Consider the following 12,616-nt stretch of genomic DNA (forward strand, 5'->3'; position numbering starts at 1 on the left):
GGAGAAGGCACCGGCGAAATCTAGAGATCAATTGAAGCTGGGGTTCGAGCGTCGGCGGTGGGTGAGTAAGACAGCATCACGGTATATAGAAGCAGCGGTGAAGGTGGTTCGATTCGAAACGCCAGTGTACCTTATTCATTACCTGTTTAAGATGTGAAGCCACACTTCGTGCCACCAACTTATAATCAGTGTTAAGAACACGTCCTTAGCCCGACAGTGACCTGTGACCTTTGGATTAAGGACCATACATACAGCTAGAAAATCGGCGGGTAGCTCGCAACCAGCAAACATCTCCTCGCACGTTTTGCAGAAGCGGTCTCCTAACAGGCCGGAAAACCTAGCACTTCGATTAGTGCTGGAATGGCACAATCGAAGGGCGGTATCCTTGCGGAGTACCGCCAGAGATGAAAAACCGCAGTGTCAGGGCCTAAATGCTTGCAGCGTGTGCGCTCCACATGTGGGAGTGACACACGGTGGTGCGGGCCGATATGGCAACAGGCGACCGTCGAAAACATCACAAAGGCAAGTGCCGGAAGGAACGACCAAATACGAGATCACTCGTCAACATCCCAGTACTACCCTCCATGTCGAGGAGTAAACTGCGACTCCCATTTGAACGCCGCTAGCTGCCAGGGCAGTGGAGAAGCCGTGAGGCCGCCCCACAGCAGCGTCAGGCCGGTGCGAGCTATGCTGGCGCGAGCTACACCTAGCCGAGTGCTTACATCGTCCACCGCCTACTGCATATGTGTGTGTGCGTGTGTACACACGTATTCAGCGTGCGTGCGGCGGCGACGACGACGACGACGTTCGCGAGGAGCTAAGGTTATAACTCCAAAAAATTTAATTAAAATTATCTGTGCCCGGACCATAAGAGACGCTAACGAGGCATCCGAAGGCACTGTCCTGTGCCCCCATAAATTACCAGCCTAGCGTAATGCGGCTGCAAGTACCGTCCGGCTAACCGCAAAAAAAAAAAAAAATTCTTAAGATAATCTTAAATTAATGAAAAGAAATCGTGGTGTGTAAGCAACTAACTACTTGGCACATCAACAACTACGACAAGTTTTGCTACCAGCGGAATATCTGATCACTGCAGAAAGTTAACCCATTTCAGGCTGTGTTTTAATTAATTTTAGGTGGGCCGATCCCGGCGGTACTTCAATGCCGGGCCAACCCGCGACAGAGGTGGAGCAAGCCCCTAGCACTCCGTCATAAGCCAAAAATGAGTGTAATATTCTGGTCGTGTGATGCAGGACGTATCAGATATTAAGCTGATAAGACAAATACTACACTTTTTTCCCTCCTACCTCCCCTATAGACCTACCTTTTCCTCTCCAAAAATGCCGCCATCCTCTAGTGTCGACGCAGCACGTAAAGCAGGGTGTTGTTAGTAGCAAGACTTATTGCCATAAACCGAAAATAAAAGCGGAGGCATACTCTGCTATGCCTTGGGGGCGACGACACACTACTCAGAAACACACCTCCCTCTCCAGGTGTGAAGCAAGTGATGATGTTATAAAACTAAATAGAAAGAAATAAATAAAGACAGAAATGAAGGCAAAATAAAAAAAAAAACAGCGACGGCAGCACACTCAAACGAAACTGGCGAGATAATTCCATCGCCCATAGAATTAACGAAGTAATAATCCTTTAAGATAGATTATGTGTTTTCCAATTTTCCAATAATGTTTCATACAAGGTTCACACAATTTCCGTGTTACCAATTTCCATATTATCAGTATCATAGAACAGTCTACTCTAGTGATGCCCTGAAGGCCAATATCAAATCTGGGGTATGGGTAAGTCAAGGGTAGTTTGAAAGTCTGAGTGACAAAGATCCAGGGGTACACTCAGGCAATTCTTATACGAGGTGCCTTAGTCAGCCCAGAACACCTTTTGATAACCATGAACCATTGCAACTTTAAGAAATCTTGCAAAAGTAATGGTATATTTCCGGTCAGATTCCGCCAGGCGATGCTGGCTCCAAAGGTAGTCCATGAAAGAGACAGCATCGGTGAGGCAAAGGTCATAGATCGTGAAAATGGTGTGGCCCAAGAGCCACACCATTGCGTTACGTCGTGTTCGTTGGTTGGTCTGAATATCAGGGGTAAGGAACCAGTCGATTGACACATAGTCCAGTGTAGTCCCACCGATCAGCGCTAATAGCACACGTGCAAGGTCCCACACTTCTGTGACGTGAGGGCATAAGAGACGATGCTCTCTGGTGTCTACGTCACCACATCGGCCGCAAGCAGCCGAGGGCCATAGGCGGATGGCCACCAGGCGGTGATTAGTGGGTATTAAATTGTTTACAACGCGATACCATAGCGCTGAAACTTCTGTGGGAAGGGCTGGGTGGTTGATATTAGCCCAAGCTTGGTGTCAGATGACCGACGGTCGTCTGTCCTCCAATTTATGTGGTGTGGGCTGGCCTCGAAGCGCCTAGTAAAGGCGCTTCGATGTGCGTGCCTTGTCGGTGGCCACTGTTAGGACGTAACTTTGATTGAGGTAATAGTCCTTGACTGTCGTCATCCGGAATGGAATATGTGTCAAACATACTGGTGCACGCGCCGATTGTGGGCGATAACGGTCGAAAAGCACCGCTGTTGTACCACCTGGGTCAATCTCACGCAAAGTGGCGATACTTTGAATCAGGATTGCCGCACATTTGCGGGGAAAGTCAATGAGTCCAAGGCCACTATCGACCTTTGGCAGTGTACAATTCTGCGCATCAACTTTGAATAGTGCATGCCGCCACAATAGGCAATATACTGTTTGTGAGATGGCTCTGCTGGTTTGTTTCGGTAGCGTATGGAGTTGTGCTACATACTATGCCCGTGATAGGATGTATGAACTAATCAGTTGGATTCGTTGATGGAGGTCGAGTCGTCGATCAGTGTGACTCACGCAAAATCCTCTGATGCGCGTGAGAATCCGCCTGCACGTGAGTGTTAACATGCGCTGCGGACAGTCAGTCACCTCAAGACCCAAGATACGTTGTTCCCCTACAATCCGGTTGCATGGGCGTTCGATGGTCAATGATCGTGGCCCTAGTGGCATTAGCACCATTTTGTTGGATTTTAACATGGCACCGGATGCTCGTTCATAAACGTGGAGGACTCGGCGAACCGAATCGATGTCATTGGCGTTTGCTACAAACACACCTACACCATCCGCGTATGCCGCACTGCGGAAGGTGACGCCTGGGAAAGGAACACCATCGACCATCCATCCGATGTCACGCAGCATGGGGTCCAGCGCCAAAGCGATAAAATACACTGACAAGGGACAGCCTTGTCGAACTGATCGTCTGATGGGAATTGGTCGTGATCTGCAGCCGTTCACAATGATTCTGGAATTTGCTCCATCCAAGAAGTGCCGGATGTCTCTTATGAAGTGCTCCCCGAAACCCTTCCGCGACATAACGGCCAGCAGGTAAGGATGGGAGAAGGCACCGGCGAAATCTAGAGATCAATTGAAGCTGGGGTTCGAGCGTCGGCGGTGGGTGAGTAAGACAGCATCACGGTATATAGAAGCAGCGGTGAAGGTGGTTCGATTCGAAACGCCAGTGTACCTTATTCATTACCTGTTTAAGATGTGAAGCCACACTTCGTGCCACCAACTTATAATCAGTGTTAAGAACACGTCCTTAGCCCGACAGTGACCTGTGACCTTTGGATTAAGGACCATACATACAGCTAGAAAATCGGCGGGTAGCTCGCAACCAGCAAACATCTCCTCGCACGTTTTGCAGAAGCGGTCTCCTAACAGGCCGGAAAACCTAGCACTTCGATTAGTGCTGGAATGGCACAATCGAAGGGCGGTATCCTTGCGGAGTACCGCCAGAGATGAAAAACCGCAGTGTCAGGGCCTAAATGCTTGCAGCGTGTGCGCTCCACATGTGGGAGTGACACACGGTGGTGCGGGCCGATATGGCAACAGGCGACCGTCGAAAACATCACAAAGGCAAGTGCCGGAAGGAACGACCAAATACGAGATCACTCGTCAACATCCCAGTACTACCCTCCATGTCGAGGAGTAAACTGCGACTCCCATTTGAACGCCGCTAGCTGCCAGGGCAGTGGAGAAGCCGTGAGGCCGCCCCACAGCAGCGTCAGGCCGGTGCGAGCTATGCTGGCGCGAGCTACACCTAGCCGAGTGCTTACATCGTCCACCGCCTACTGCATATGTGTGTGTGCGTGTGTACACACGTATTCAGCGTGCGTGCGGCGGCGACGACGACGACGTTGGCGAGGAGCTAAGGTTATAACTCCAAAAAATTTAATTAAGATTATCTGTGCCCGGACCATAAGAGACGCTAACGAGGCATCCGAAGGCACTGTCCTGTGCCCCCATAAATTACCAGCCTAGCGTAATGCGGCTGCAAGTGCCGTCCGGCTAACCGCAAAAAAAAAAATTCTTAAGATAATCTTAAATTAATGAAAAGAAATCGTGGTGTGTAAGCAACTAACTACTGGGCACATCAACAACTACGACAAGTTTTGCTACCAGCGGAATATCTGATCACTGCAGAAAGTTAACCCATTTCAGGCTGTGTTTTAATTAATTTTAGGTGGGCCGATCCCGGCGGTACTTCAATGCCGGGCCAACCCGCGACAGAGGTGGAGCAAGCCCCTAGCACTCCGTCATAAGCCAAAAATGAGTGTAATATTCTGGTCGTGTGATGCAGGACGTATCAGATATTAAGCTGATAAGACAAATACTACACTTTTTTCCCTCCTACCTCCCCTATAGACCTACCTTTTCCTCTCCAAAAATGCCGCCATACTCTAGTGTCGACGCAGCACGTAAAGCAGGGTGTTGTTAGTAGCAAGACTTATTGCCATAAACCGAAAATAAAAGCGGAGGCATACTCTGCTATGCCTTGGGGGCGACGACACACTACTCAGAAACACACCTCCCTCTCCAGGTGTGAAGCAAGTGATGATGTTAAAAACTAAATAGAAAGAAATAAATAAAGACAGAAATGAAGGCAAAATAAAAAAAAAAAACAGCGACGGCAGCACACTCAAACGAAACTGGCGAGATAATCCCATCGCCCATAGAATTAACGAAGTAATAATCCTTTAAGATAGATTATGTGTTTTCCAATTTTCCAATAATTTTTCATACAAGGTTCACACAATTTCCGTGTTACCAATTTCCATATTATCAGTATCATAGAACAGTCTACTCTAGTGATGCCCTGAAGGCCAATATCAAATCTGGGGTATGGGTAAGTCAAGGGTAGTTTGAAAGTCTGAGTGACAAAGATCCAGGGGTACACTCAGGCAATTCTTATACGAGGTGCCTTAGTCAGCCCAGAACACCTTTTGATAACCATGAACCATTGCAACTTTAAGAAATCTTGCAAAAGTAATGGTATATTTCCGGTCAGATTCCGCCAGGCGATGCTGGCTCCAAAGGTAGTCCATGAAAGAGACAGCATCGGTGAGGCAAAGGTCATAGATCGTGAAAATGGTGTGGCCCAAGAGCCACACCATTGCGTTACGTCGTGTTCGTTGGTTGGTCTGAATATCAGGGGTAAGGAACCAGTCGATTGACACATAGTCCAGTGTAGTCCCACCGATCAGCGCTAATAGCACACGTGCAAGGTCCCACACTTCTGTGACGTGAGGGCATAAGAGACGATGCTCTCTGGTGTCTACGTCACCACATCGGCCGCAAGCAGCCGAGGGCCATAGGCGGATGGCCACCAGGCGGTGATTAGTGGGTATTAAATTGTTTACAACGCGATACCATAGCGCTGAAACTTCTGTGGGAAGGGCTGGGTGGTTGATATTAGCCCAAGCTTGGTGTCAGATGACCGACGGTCGTCTGTCCTCCAATTTATGTGGTGTGGGCTGGCCTCGAAGCGCCTAGTAAAGGCGCTTCGATGTGCGTGCCTTGTCGGTGGCCACTGTTAGGACGTAACTTTGATTGAGGTAATAGTCCTTGACTGTCGTCATCCGGAATGGAATATGTGTCAAACATACTGGTGCACGCGCCGATTGTGGGCGATAACGGTCGAAAAGCACCGCTGTTGTACCACCTGGGTCAATCTCACGCAAAGTGGCGATACTTTGAATCAGGATTGCCGCACATTTGCGGGGAAAGTCAATGAGTCCAAGGCCACTATCGACCTTTGGCAGTGTACAATTCTGCGCATCAACTTTGAATAGTGCATGCCGCCACAATAGGCAATATACTGTTTGTGAGATGGCTCTGCTGGTTTGTTTCGGTAGCGTATGGAGTTGTGCTACATACTATGCCCGTGATAGGATGTATGAACTAATCAGTTGGATTCGTTGATGGAGGTCGAGTCGTCGATCAGTGTGACTCACGCAAAATCCTCTGATGCGCGTGAGAATCCGCCTGCACGTGAGTGTTAACATGCGCTGCGGACAGTCAGTCACCTCAAGACCCAAGATACGTTGTTCCCCTACAATCCGGTTGCATGGGCGTTCGATGGTCAATGATCGTGGCCCTAGTGGCATTAGCACCATTTTGTTGGATTTTAACATGGCACCGGATGCTCGTTCATAAACGTGGAGGACTCGGCGAACCGAATCGATGTCATTGGCGTTTGCTACAAACACACCTACACCATCCGCGTATGCCGCACTGCGGAAGGTGACGCCTGGGAAAGGAACACCATCGACCATCCATCCGATGTCACGCAGCATGGGGTCCAGCGCCAAAGCGATAAAATACACTGACAAGGGACAGCCTTGTCGAACTGATCGTCTGATGGGAATTGGTCGTGATCTGCAGCCGTTCACAATGATTCTGGAATTTGCTCCATCCAAGAAGTGCCGGATGTCTCTTATGAAGTGCTCCCCGAAACCCTTCCGCGACATAACGGCCAGCAGGTAAGGATGGGAGAAGGCACCGGCGAAATCTAGAGATCAATTGAAGCCGGGGTTCGAGCGTCGGCGGTGGGTGAGTAAGACAGCATCACGGTATATAGAAGCAGCGGTGAAGGTGGTTCGATTCGAAACGCCAGTGTACCTTATTCATTACCTGTTTAAGATGTGAAGCCACACTTCGTGCCACCAACTTATAATCAGTGTTAAGAACACGTCCTTAGCCCGACAGTGACCTGTGACCTTTGGATTAAGGACCATACATACAGCTAGAAAATCGGCGGGTAGCTCGCAACCAGCAAACATCTCCTCGCACGTTTTGCAGAAGCGGTCTCCTAACAGGCCGGAAAACCTAGCACTTCGATTAGTGCTGGAATGGCACAATCGAAGGGCGGTATCCTTGCGGAGTACCGCCAGAGATGAAAAACCGCAGTGTCAGGGCCTAAATGCTTGCAGCGTGTGCGCTCCACATGTGGGAGTGACACACGGTGGTGCGGGCCGATATGGCAACAGGCGACCGTCGAAAACATCACAAAGGCAAGTGCCGGAAGGAACGACCAAATACGAGATCACTCGTCAACATCCCAGTACTACCCTCCATGTCGAGTAGTAAACTGCGACTCCCATTTGAACGCCGCTAGCTGCCAGGGCAGTGGAGAAGCCGTGAGGCCGCCCCACAGCAGCGTCAGGCCGGTGCGAGCTATGCTGGCGCGAGCTACACCTAGCCGAGTGCTTACATCGTCCACCGGCTACTGCATATGTGTGTGTGCGTGTGTACACACGTATTCAGCGTGCGTGCGGCGGCGACGACGACGACGACGTTCGCGAGGAGCTAAGGTTATAACTCCAAAAAATTTAATTAAAATTATCTGTGCCCGGACCATAAGAGACGCTAACGAGGCATCCGAAGGCACTGTCCTGTGCCCCCATAAATTACCAGCCTAGCGTAATGCGGCTGCAAGTGCCGTCCGGCTAACCGCAAAAAAAAAAAAAAATTCTTAAGATAATCTTAAATTAATGAAAAGAAATCGTGGTGTGTAAGCAACTAACTACTGGGCACATCAACAACTACGACAAGTTTTGCTACCAGCGGAATATCTGATCACTGCAGAAAGTTAACCCATTTCAGGCTGTGTTTTAATTAATTTTAGGTGGGCCGATCCCGGCGGTACTTCAATGCCGGGCCAACCCGCGACAGAGGTGGAGCAAGCCCCTAGCACTCCGTCATAAGCCAAAAATGAGTGTAATATTCTGGTCGTGTGATGCAGGACGTATCAGATATTAAGCTGATAAGACAAATACTACACTTTTTTCCCTCCTACCTCCCCTATAGACCTACCTTTTCCTCTCCAAAAATGCCGCCATCCTCTAGTGTCGACGCAGCACGTAAAGCAGGGTGTTGTTAGTAGCAAGACTTATTGCCATAAACCGAAAATAAAAGCGGAGGCATACTCTGCTATGCCTTGGGGGCGACGACATACTACTCAGAAACACACCTCCCTCTCCAGGTGTGAAGCAAGTGATGATGTTAAAAACTAAATAGAAAGAAATAAATAAAGACAGAAATGAAGGCAAAATAAAAAAAAAAAACAGCGACGGCAGCACACTCAAACGAAACTGGCGAGATAATCCCATCGCCCATAGAATTAACGAAGTAATAATCCTTTAAGATAGATTATGTGTTTTCCAATTTTCCAATAATTTTTGGTTGGTTGGTTGGTTGGTTTGGGGGATTAAAGGGACCAGACTGCTATGGTCATCGGTCCCTTTTTCCAAAGACAAAGAACACCCACAGAGAATAAAAACGAGGAACAGAAGAGATCACAGACGATACAGGACAAGAGAAACTGAGACAAAGACAAGACAAAACGAACTAAAAGCACACAGAGTGTGACGGTGGTTGGCCGACCAGAGAAATAAAAAAGGAAAAGCCAACCACTGAAAACACATTAAAAATCAGTTTAAAATCGGAGGCCAAAGGCCAGAATCAACACAAAACAATAAGATAAAAACAGAAACACTCAGAGTAAAGAATAAAAACCCCCTGCCCGAATAAAACGTAAAACTAAGTCAGCCATAGCCGGGTCATCTGTTAAAAGGGCAGGGAGCGAGTCAGGCAGTGTGAACGACTGCCTGAGCGCAGCTAAAAACGGACACTCCAATAAAACATGAACCACGGATAAAACGGAGCCGCAGCGACATAGAGGCGCATCCTCACGGCGCAATAAGTGGCCGTGGGTAAGCCGAGTGTGCCCAATGCGCAGCCGGCAGAGGACAACAGACTCCTTGCGAGAAACCCGCAAGGAGGAGCGCCACACACCGGTAGCCCCCTTGATGGCCCGAAGTTTGTTGCGTAAAGGCAGGGCGCGCCATTCAGTGTCCCAAAGGTCCAGAATTTTGCGGCGTAGGAACGCCCGCAAATCTGTCTCCGGGAGGCCAACGTCCAGAGATGGTGCACTAGTCGCCTCTTTCGCCAGCCGGTCAACATTCTCGTTGCCGGGGATCCCAACATGGCCTGGGGTCCACACGAAGACCGCAGAGCGGCCGCAACGCGCAAGAGTATGCAGGGACTCATGGATAGCCATCACCAGACGGGAACGAGGAAAACACTGGTCGAGTGCTCGTAAACTGCTCAGGGAATCGCTACAGATAACGAAGGACTCACCTGAGCAGGAGCGGATATACTCTAGGGCTCGAAAGATGGCGACCAGCTCAGCAGTGTAAACGCTGCAGCCAGCCGGCAAGGAACGTTGTTCGGAATGGTCCCCTAGAGTGAGCGCATACCCGACTCGACCAGCAACCATCGAGCCGTCGGTGTAAACAATGCCAGAGCCCTGATACGTGGCCAGGATGGAATAAAAGCGGCGGCGGAAGGCCTCTGGAGGGACTGAGTCCTTCGAGCCCTGTGCCAAGTCTAGCCGAAGGCAAGGGCGAGGAACGCACCACGGGGGTGTACGCAGAGGTGCCCGGAAAGGAGGTGGAACAGGGACAAGCCCAAGCCCGGAGAGAAGCTCCTTGACGCGTATGGCGATCGGACAACCCGACTGGGGCCGACGTTCCGGCAGACGGACGACTGACTGCGGGAACAGGAGACGATAGTTAGGATGCCCGGGCGAGCTTAGAACATGGGCAGCATAAGCGGCCAGCAAACGTTGGCGCCGGAACCGCAGTGGAGGGACACCTGCCTCCACGAGTAAGCTGTCCACAGGGCTGGTGCGGAAAGCACCAGTGGCAAGGCGTATCCCGCTGTGGAGGATTGGGTCCAGCACCCGCAACGCAGACGGGGATGCTGAGCCATATGCCAGGCACCCATAATCCAGACGGGACTGGATTAACGCCTGGTAGAGCCGTAACAGGGTAGAGCGGTCGGCTCCCCAGCGGGTGTGGCTCAAACATCGCAGTGCATTGAGATGCCGCCAACACGTCTGTTTGAGCTGCCGGATATGAGGCAGCCAAGTCAACCGGGCATCAAAAACCACCCCCAAAAACCTGTGTGATTCCACCACCGAAAGAAGTTCGCCGTTAAGAGAAAGCTGCGGCTCCGGGTGGACAGTACGTCGCCGGCAGAAATGCATAACGCAGGTCTTGGCTGCCGAAAACTGAAACCCATGCGCTACAGCCCAAGACTGCGCCCTACGGATAGCGCCCTGTAGCTGACGTTCAACAGCTGCAATGCCAGTAGAGCTGTAATAAAGGCAGAAGTCGTCAGCATACAGGGAAGCAGAGACAGAATTTCCCACGGCCGCAGCAAGCCCGTTAATGGCTATTAAAAACAGACAGACACTTAAAACAGAGCCCTGTGGCACACCGTTCTCCTGGACGTGGGAGGAACTAGACGAGGCCGCGACTTGCACGCGGAAGGTACGACACGACAGAAAATTGCGGATAAAAATCGGCAGAGGACCCCGAAGACCCCATCCATGAAGCGTAGAAAGAATGTGATGACGCCACGTCGTATCGTACGCCTTCCGCATGTCGAAAAAGACAGCGACCAAATGCTGACGGCGGGAAAAGGCAGTACGGATGGCCGACTCCAGGCTCACCAGATTGTCGGCGGCGGAGCGGCCTTTACGGAACCCACCCTGAGATGGAGCCAGAAGGCCCCGAGACTCCAGTACCCAATGCAAGCGCCGGCTCACCATCCGTTCAAGCAACTTGCAAAGAACGTTGGTGAGGCTAATGGGACGGTAGCTGTCCACCTCCAGAGGGTTCTTTCCAGGCTTCAAAACGGGGATGACAATGCCTTCCCGCCATTGCGACGGAAACTCCCCCTCGACCCAAAGACGGTTGTAAAGATCGAGAAGGCGCCGCTGGCAGTCCACTGAAAGGTGTTTCAGCATCTGACAGTGGATGCCATCTGGCCCAGGAGCGGTATCAGGGCAAGCAGCGAGGGCACTGCGAAATTCCCACTCACTAAATGGAGCATTGTAAGATTCTGGGTGGTTGGTGCGAAACGAAAGGCTCCGACGTTCCATCCGCTCTTTAATGGAGCGGAAGGCCTGGGGGTAATTCGCAGAAGCGGAACTCATAGCAAAATGCTCTGCTAGGCGATTGGCAATGACGTCGGAGTCAGTACAAACTGCTCCATTCAGTGAGAGCGCAGGGACGCTGGCAGGTGGCCGATAGCCGTAGACGCGTCGAATCTTGGCCCAGACCTGCGAGGGAGTGACATGGAGGCCAATGGTGGACACATACCGCTCCCAGCACTCCTTCTTGCCCTGGCGGATAAGGAGGCGGGCCCGCGCACGCAGCCGTTTGAAGGCGATAAGGTGGTCGAGGGAGGGGTGTCGCTTGTGACGCTGGAGCGCCCGCCGGCGATCTTTAATCGCTTCAGCGATCTCAGGCGACCACCAAGGCACAGCCTTCCGCCGAGGGGACCCACAGGAATGGGGAATGGCAGATTCGGCGGCAGTAACGATGCCGGTGGTGACCGATTGAACCACCGCATCAATGTCATCGGTAGAGAGAGGCTCAAAAGCGGCAGTGGAGGAGAACAAGTCCCAGTCAGCCTTATTCATAGCCCATCTGCTAGGGCGCCCAGAAGAGTGGCGCTGTGGTAGTGACAAAAAGATCGGAAAATGGTCACTACCACACAGGTCGTCATGCACACTCCATTGGACAGACGGTAAGAGGCTATGGCTACAGATTGAAAGGTCAATGGCGGAGTAGGTGCCATGCGCCACACTGAAGTGTGTGAAGGCACCATCATTTAACAGCGAGAGATCGAGCTGCGACAATAAATGCTCAACGATGGTGCCTCGACCTGTTGCCACCGACCCACCCCACAGAGGGTTATGGGCGTTGAAGTCGCCCAATAGCAAGAAAGGTGGCGGCAATTGGGCGACCAGTGCAGCCAGGACATGCTGCGAGACATCACCATCCGGTGGAATGTAAAGACTGCAGACGGTAACAGCCTGTGGCGTCCACACGCGTACACCAACAGCCTCTAAAGGCGTCTGGAGAGGGACAGACTCGCTATGCAGAGTGTGAAGGACATATATGCAGACGCCACCAGACACCCTGTCATAAGCTGCTCGGTTCTTGTAATAACCCCGATAGCCACGGAGGGCGGGGGTTCGCATCGCTGGAAACCAAGTTTCCTGGAGAGCAATGCAGAAGAAAGGGTGAAGGCTGATAAGTTGACGGAGCTCGGCTAGATGGTGGAAGAAACCGCTGCAGTTCCACTGGAGGATGGTGTTGTCCATGGCTGGGAAAGGCGTGAGGAGACTGGGAAGGCAGATTACGCCACT

General features: G+C 51.2%; 3 pseudogenes; all 3 read right to left on the bottom strand.

The window, feature by feature from the left end:
* Positions 1-1,131: 1,131 nt before the first annotated feature.
* LOC124769499 lies at positions 1,132-1,342 on the bottom strand (annotated as a pseudogene).
* Positions 1,343-4,568: 3,226 nt separating this feature from the next.
* LOC124769438 lies at positions 4,569-4,779 on the bottom strand (annotated as a pseudogene).
* Positions 4,780-8,012: 3,233 nt separating this feature from the next.
* On the bottom strand, positions 8,013-8,223 carry LOC124769451 (annotated as a pseudogene).
* Between the last annotated feature and the right edge of the window lie 4,393 nt (positions 8,224-12,616).

This window comes from Schistocerca piceifrons, unplaced genomic scaffold (assembly GCF_021461385.2).
Source record: "Schistocerca piceifrons isolate TAMUIC-IGC-003096 unplaced genomic scaffold, iqSchPice1.1 HiC_scaffold_701, whole genome shotgun sequence".
NCBI classification, from domain to species: Eukaryota; Metazoa; Arthropoda; class Insecta; order Orthoptera; family Acrididae; genus Schistocerca; species Schistocerca piceifrons.